This window comes from Nothoprocta perdicaria, unplaced genomic scaffold, assembly GCF_003342845.1.
Source record: "Nothoprocta perdicaria isolate Ctin4 unplaced genomic scaffold, notPer1 scaffold_195, whole genome shotgun sequence".
In the NCBI taxonomy this organism is placed as follows: Eukaryota; Metazoa; Chordata; class Aves; order Tinamiformes; family Tinamidae; genus Nothoprocta; species Nothoprocta perdicaria.
Genome location: NW_020455149.1, coordinates 30,763 through 37,492, shown reverse-complemented (window position 1 = coordinate 37,492; position 6,730 = coordinate 30,763). Strand labels below are relative to the sequence as shown.

At 44.1% G+C, this 6,730-nt stretch overlaps 1 long non-coding RNA gene across 1 annotated transcript; it reads left to right on the top strand.

The window, feature by feature from the left end:
- Positions 1–225: 225 nt before the first annotated feature.
- Positions 226–6,522, top strand: LOC112945641. The gene is made up of 2 exons (XR_003249064.1): positions 226–395; positions 6,378–6,522. It is a non-coding gene; the product is annotated as an uncharacterized LOC112945641 (long non-coding RNA).
- The last annotated feature ends 208 nt before the right edge of the window (positions 6,523–6,730 follow it).

Sequence of the window (6,730 nt, the reverse complement as noted above, 5' to 3'; positions counted from 1 at the left end):
ATCTGAGTTCCTTTAATGTTAAAGACTGCAGAATTCCCAGGTGAAGAAAGTACTTAACAACCCCGTTACCTGAGCAAAACTTGTCAGCAATCTTCTGAAGTGAGGAATTCACCCCTTTTCTCAGGTGTTATCAAATTGCTGAGTATCCTGGGAAATAGAGAAAATATGACCTTTAAATACAGCCTCTACTGTTTGGGGGAAGAAAATAGAAGAAGGAGAAAAGAGCTGTGGATTTGAAAGAGTTGCCCTAGCAGTCTGCTGGGCAAAAAATCTTCTGGATTTTCTGTTATTTTCTGTTTTAGCAAGCTGTTGTTTTGGACGAGGGAGAAGTTAAAAAGCATTCTCCTGGATTTTGTAAATTTGGGAGTATTTACACACCACAGTGAATTCTAGAGGTAGGTGACTCACAGGGACAAAAAAAAAGTGCTTTTCTAAAAGGAAGATGGAAAGTACTTTTATAATACATATAACTCTTTGTCAGATAAAGAGGGAAAATTGCTACAACCTTTCTATTTTCTGCACGAACTGTGTTTCCCTCCATGTGTAGTTATCTGCTAGAGAGTATGCTCTGCGTATGTTTTCAGTTAAAATTGCTTAAAACATGATCTTATAGTCTGCATATTTCCAGCTGAGTCTTTAATAACTCACATCAACTAGCATGTGYCTCTTGTGCTTGTGGAATACCCATTTATAATATACTTACAACTATTTAACTTAGAGGTTTTGGTAGTATGTCATGGCTAATATTTCTTTTCCTTTTTCTTTTTTTTTWTATTCCTCATGTTAGATGATAAACAAATACATATCAAGAGAAACTTTCCAAACTTAAACTTTCCAACTTTTTTTTTTTAACTCTATACAAAATAAAGTCTCTGCAGTGTATTGCAGAGACTATAAGCAAAGTGAGCTTTTTTCCTTACTTTTTTTTTTTCCTTCATGAAAACAGATTGTATAACCTGAGCTGCAGAACATGGCTTTTCTGAAAAAAAAAGAAAAAAAGAAAAAAAAAGAAAAAACCTCATATTGTAGCATCTACTTACTTTTTATTCTYAGATGCCAGTTATCACCATGTATGTCATAGTATAGTTCTCAAGGACACCAAATGAGACAAGTGATACCTTATATTGCCTGTGTAATTCCCTCTCTTTGTGGCCAAGGGTTTTCTCATGTGGGAGCGTTCATGATCTTTTCCCTTTGATCACGTTTGTTGCACAACTAGGCTGATTACAGCAGGGATAACAGCCTGGGCTTTGTTGGGAAATGAGATATAATGGGCCTTCCTAGTGGTTTCTATGCAAACACTTTTTCCGTGGCTCCCTACTGCGGAATGTGAGCTGGTTTGCAAACAATGAGGCACTTGAGTGACATGTTCTTGTTTACTTAAAGAATTTTTATGTCTGTTAAAGACATGTCCTGGGTTGGTTCTGCCTTGGAGGCCAGAAGTTTTGCTTGCAGATTGTACCTGACTTSCAGCTTCACAGCAAGGGGAGTGTGATATAACATGCAGTCTTACTGGAAGCCTTTGCTGCGAAACCCACAGAGTGCTGCATATAACCTCCAAAGTCCTCATCCAGCCCTGTTTTCCCAGCGCTGCTACAGCACCTCTGTTGGAGCCGYGAAGAGGAGGCTAGGGAGAAAATGTACCTAACACTTGTGCCCGTGGAGGGAATTAGGAAAATCCTTGATGTCTGAGTTGCTTATCCCCTTCTGCTTCATATAACAGCACCGTGGCTGCAGCTGGGATGAAAGGGAAATTCCAAGGTATCCTTGACACTGTTCCATTGCTCTTAGTAACACTGCAAAAGTTAGTCGAGCGCTGGGCTTTGATCAGTCTGAGGGTCCTTGGGGCACGGCAGCAGCTGCTCCGTGTTACTGCCCTGCCGGCTGGCAGCGGCGGCGGACGGGCGCGACGCGCGGGGCGGTGCGCGCGCTCGTGCACACCTTGCACCGGGTGCCGCACGGCACCGCAGCCGCCGGCGCTCGTGTGAACAGCCAGGAGTGCTCCAGAGCTTTGCGTCACCTCGGCTCCTGTTGGAGCTGCGGGAGCGGAGGAGTGCGGCCGCGGCGGATGCTGTGTGAACAGGAGCTTGCAAGGGGCAGCAGCCGTGCAGGAGGGCTTGCTGTCCCAGGAGGAGGAGGGCAAGCAAAGTCTCGCCACGTGAGAGGAAAAATTGGCTGGGCTTTTGAGGCTCTTCCCTACAAGATTTCTTTTTTTCCCATTTCAGTCTATTTTGGTTGTGGAGCTACGAGGTCCTTTAGTCATCTCCAGAGACTGCAGCYGACTGGGTCTAGGCTGAAATGCCTTTTACAGGACCAGGAGCTATAGAGAGGGAAAAAGAGGCTCTGTCTKCAAACGTAACGCTTTCAGTTCCTCACCTGTGATATTTAAGTAGATAGTGTGGAGACYCTGTCTCCTGAGCCTGTCGTCTTACTGGTACTGTCCTCACCCTCAAGTTCAACATCTAGCAAGGCAACTTCAGCCAGAAGACAGCTTAATTTTTGTCCGAGGCGGTTACTGATGCTATCACTTTCTTCTAGCAACAATATCTCCCTGTCTGCTCCGGAGCTGTCTATGGCACAGTCACAGCCCTGAAGCTGGTGAGCGACATCTCTTCCAACCCCTGGCAAAGGTCAGTGGTTGCATGGTAGCCTCTGGATTCTTTGGATACCAATTGATGTCATGCAAGGAGGCATTATCCCTTGGCCCTGAGTGAGTGCTCCGCATATCTCACCTCATATAGCCCGGTCTGCTATCTGATTCTGCCCAGTATAAGGCTCTCTCTTTTGGCATCCTGCAAATCTAAACCCTGCTCTGATGATTCCCAGCCTGCTATCCTCCACCTTCGGATGCCGGTGGGAAACGCCAGGTGCTCTGTGCAAGCAGCTCACTATGTTGTGTCTGTGAAAWCAGGCCCTGGGGACAGAGCTAGAAACATCTTTGGACCTCAATACCTTTTGCAAAAGCTGGAGACTTCTCTTGAGAATCTTTTAATGCAGAGCTTGGTCAGGGGCTCAGCTTASCTTGACAGAATGCTCCTCTCCCAGCTGCCATCCGTGCCGACATTGCACATAGCCCAACACATGGTTTTCTTGAGTCCACCCTCCACCTGAGGTCTTCCCATCTCACTTATGATGAACTGTCATTTTGCATCCTTGCTCTGAATAAACAGAAGTTTTCTGTGTTGTCAGCTTTGAGAGTCCCACTGACATGCCTAAAAGAAAGGGGGATTTCTTTTCCCTGCCTCCAGCAACAAGCAGACACATCTCGCTGAGCTTTCGCACAGCAGAACACCTGGCCAAAGGTGCCAGGATAAAATAGCAGGGAATAAACAYCTCCAGTTTGCTCCCCTGCCTTGCGCCATTCAGAAGGGTGAAAGCAGCACCAGCTTTGACAGGCAGATCCCCAGGTGTCCAGCTGGGACTGATGAGAGCACTTCCAGCCTGGAGACCCTATYGCAAAGACTCCTCCTTTGAAGCACATCTCATTTGGGCTGGAGCCAATGCCAGGGGAAGAAAATGGTTAGTTCGTAAAGAGAGCCCTGCAGGTAAAGCCTAGCAGCCCTCTGCTTGCTTTGCTTGCAGATATTTCCGGGGGATGCTTTAAATATCGCCGGCACTTGGGGGATGCTTTAAATATCACCAGCACTGTGGGTTTTGCTGGTGCCTCCTGCTGTTGGGAAATGCTCTTTGAAAGAAGCAGCAGCCCAGAAGGGCTTTAAAATAGCCCTTGGCACACTTTAGGCTACCTGCTTGCTGCCTAACATGGGTCAGGAGGCTTTAAAGGACGAGGTGACACCAGTTTTGTATGGGCCTTTCTATACTTTGAAGGGCACTGCCTGGGCAGCCAAGGGAAAGGGCAGCGCTGGTGCAGGGAGGCAGGGCCTGGATGCCCAAAGAAAMTGCAGTTTCATATTGCTGAATATCTGTGTGCATTAGGAACAGAAAAAAATACTTTTTTTTTTAACTTTTGACTTTTAGACTTGCCCATATATGTTGGAAGATYGGGAATTTCCTGCTGCGTTGTGAAAAATGCTGATTATGTTCTATCCAGCATTACTAGCCTTTCACTACTCTTGGACACCACCTTGTCTGTTTGAAATTTATCATCAGATTTATTCAAGCTTATGCTCAAACATCTGCCTTTTATTAAAGATTYGTCATTCTACTCTACCACTTTTCTGTGCCTCATGCCATCTTGTTCAGTGAGGCAGCAGAATATCCTCATCTGGAAAACCTCTTCTCTCTGTGGAACTGTGTAACATCTTTGAAAATCAAATGATAGTCATCAGAATAAGAGATAGAGGTAGAAGAGCAATTCACCTTTTGTGTAGGTTGGAAAATCAGGACTGGGGCTAGAACCTAGAAAAAAACGATAGGTTGTTCTTTATAACAAGAAAGGCGAATGTGCAATAACTTTTTTTTTTCTGAGATAATTTATTAGATCTTGTGTAATTAGTTTAATAAACTGCTCTAAGTGGGGTTACTTAAGGAAAGACAGACAAGATGTTCTCCAACTTACACAGGTTAGTTAGTGTCACTCGTAGCCATAATGGACTAACAGAYGGTGGCCCTAGGTGAGGACTGTGCTACAAAGCTTCTATTTAATGTTTTAAAGCCAACCAGACAAGTATGGACAATTTAAGCTATTTAAAATTTGGCAAATTATTTTTTTCGACTATTGCAGAAGCACCTTTGAAGTACTAGATCCTCATTTTTCTTTTTTTAACCATTTCTGAAAATATAGCAATGAAAACTCCTGACACTGACCCTATAGTGTTAAAGCAGTATGGTTAGTTATACATAGTGCTGTTGTGGGCAGGCAACACATAAAATGGTTCAATAGTGAAAAATATTTTTCCTAGCTCCCTTTTAAATTTCACTTGTAAATTTTACTTGCAGTCTCAGGAAGTGACACCTTAGACAGAGGGGCTTGGGTTCCTTTTGCAATTTATTAGATCTTTTTCTTCCCTTCCTGAACACCATCAGGTCTCCAGACTGGGAAATGAGAGAATCCCGGTGTGCGCATAGTAACAATTATTGGATAGGCCATATGTCCAACTTTCACTCTGAGTCTTGTTACAAGCTACACGTTTTGGGTATTTTGTTCTGCTTGCCCTAGGTATAGTTTTTAATACGTCTCCCTTTATTCCATGGAAGGGCACTTGCCTGGATTTTCAAGGAATAAGCAGTCTTGTGAAATGAAAAATCTCTGCAGGGCTCAGTGTTTAGGGTGGAAAGAAAATGCAGGCACAGTTGCAGTTGGCTTTCGTATATAATGATGTACTTAACTCTGTGAGAAATATGTAGGGGAATTCCAGGAAATCACTTATGCTGCTTCCTAGGATTTGCCTGGAGTGGAGTACGGCACAGACCACGAGGGCAGGGCAGGAATGAGAGATGGGCGGCTGCCCGAGCACTGATTTCTCACCACAGATTAAATCTATCCCTTCCTACTGCTTGAAAATGAAATGGGCATCGCTGAAGGACCAGAGAGGAATAAGATAAGGACAAKTTTTTTTAGATTAGATTACATTGCTGTGATGATTTTCTTTGTGCTTTGATTTTGGAACAGAAAACACTTTTATYGAGACCAGAAAAATGAAAAGTGTGCATGCCCTTTTTACTGTCKCTAGACTCTCAGGGAAGTAGCTGGTTCCACTCATTGCTCCCTGCTTATGTTTGCTCTGCACCAGATCCCTTCAGGTCTCTTTATTTTTACATCTCTTTTTAGTTACCGCAAAGCAAAATGTTGGCAAAGACAATGTCTGCACTGGAGACCCAAGTCAGCCTGGGAGTGACCCTTGATGCACTGCCATGGCCCCATTGCTCACTGTGGTCTGCAGAGGACTTTGTTTCCCAGCTCCTTCCTGTAAAAATCCCTGTCACTGCAGCACTTTGCATGATGCGACTAACACGTATCAATTTCCTCTCAGTCTTTCCCCAAAAAGGACAAGAGGGAGACTCGTGTGGGCAGCACAGAATTCTCAGCTTCTGTCTGGTTATTTTAGAAATGTTCCTGAAAACATATGTTCTTTTCAGTTCGTTTATGTGACCGAAGCAAGGTCGAAGAGATAGGGATGRGGAGTGGAGCTGAAACCTCCCTCAGAGCCAGGCTGCATTCAGGGATCCTGTTGCTTGGAGTTCATTGCAGGCTGATTTTTATATTCACTATAGCCTGCCCCAGCACTAAATTTTAAACATCCCTTTCTTTCGTAAACCACTTCTTCATTTTTTCTTCTTCTCCTTTATTTTCTCTCTTCTTTGATTGCTCTTTTGCAAACAATTTCATTAAAAAYAATGTTCTGCAGAAGTCACTGCTTATGCTATAGAAACCCCTTTGTACACACATCACTWGTTCTCATTTTCTCTTTTTGTAGATCTTCGATACAGTGCGTGTTGCACTCTGCAATCCTCATCCAAATTTCTGCCGTTACCAAGGACGTCTGGACCCCTGAAATACTTGCAGATTAATAACACAACACCTGAAAGCTTTTCTACTGAAAACGTCAAAATTTGCACTCCTGGCTCTTGTTTTTTGTGGAAGAAAAGCAAGTTTTAGGARTGATCATCAGGACAAGCTTCAGAGRGGGAGATGGCAGAACAGTGAAGTGGAAGGAGGAGCGCCGGAGCTCATCCCTGTAAGGCACCTGCCGGAGCTGCTCACCTCCTCAGTGACATTTCAAGATTTGTCAGGTGAGAGGAAATATGAAGAAAAAGAAAATGCTGATTT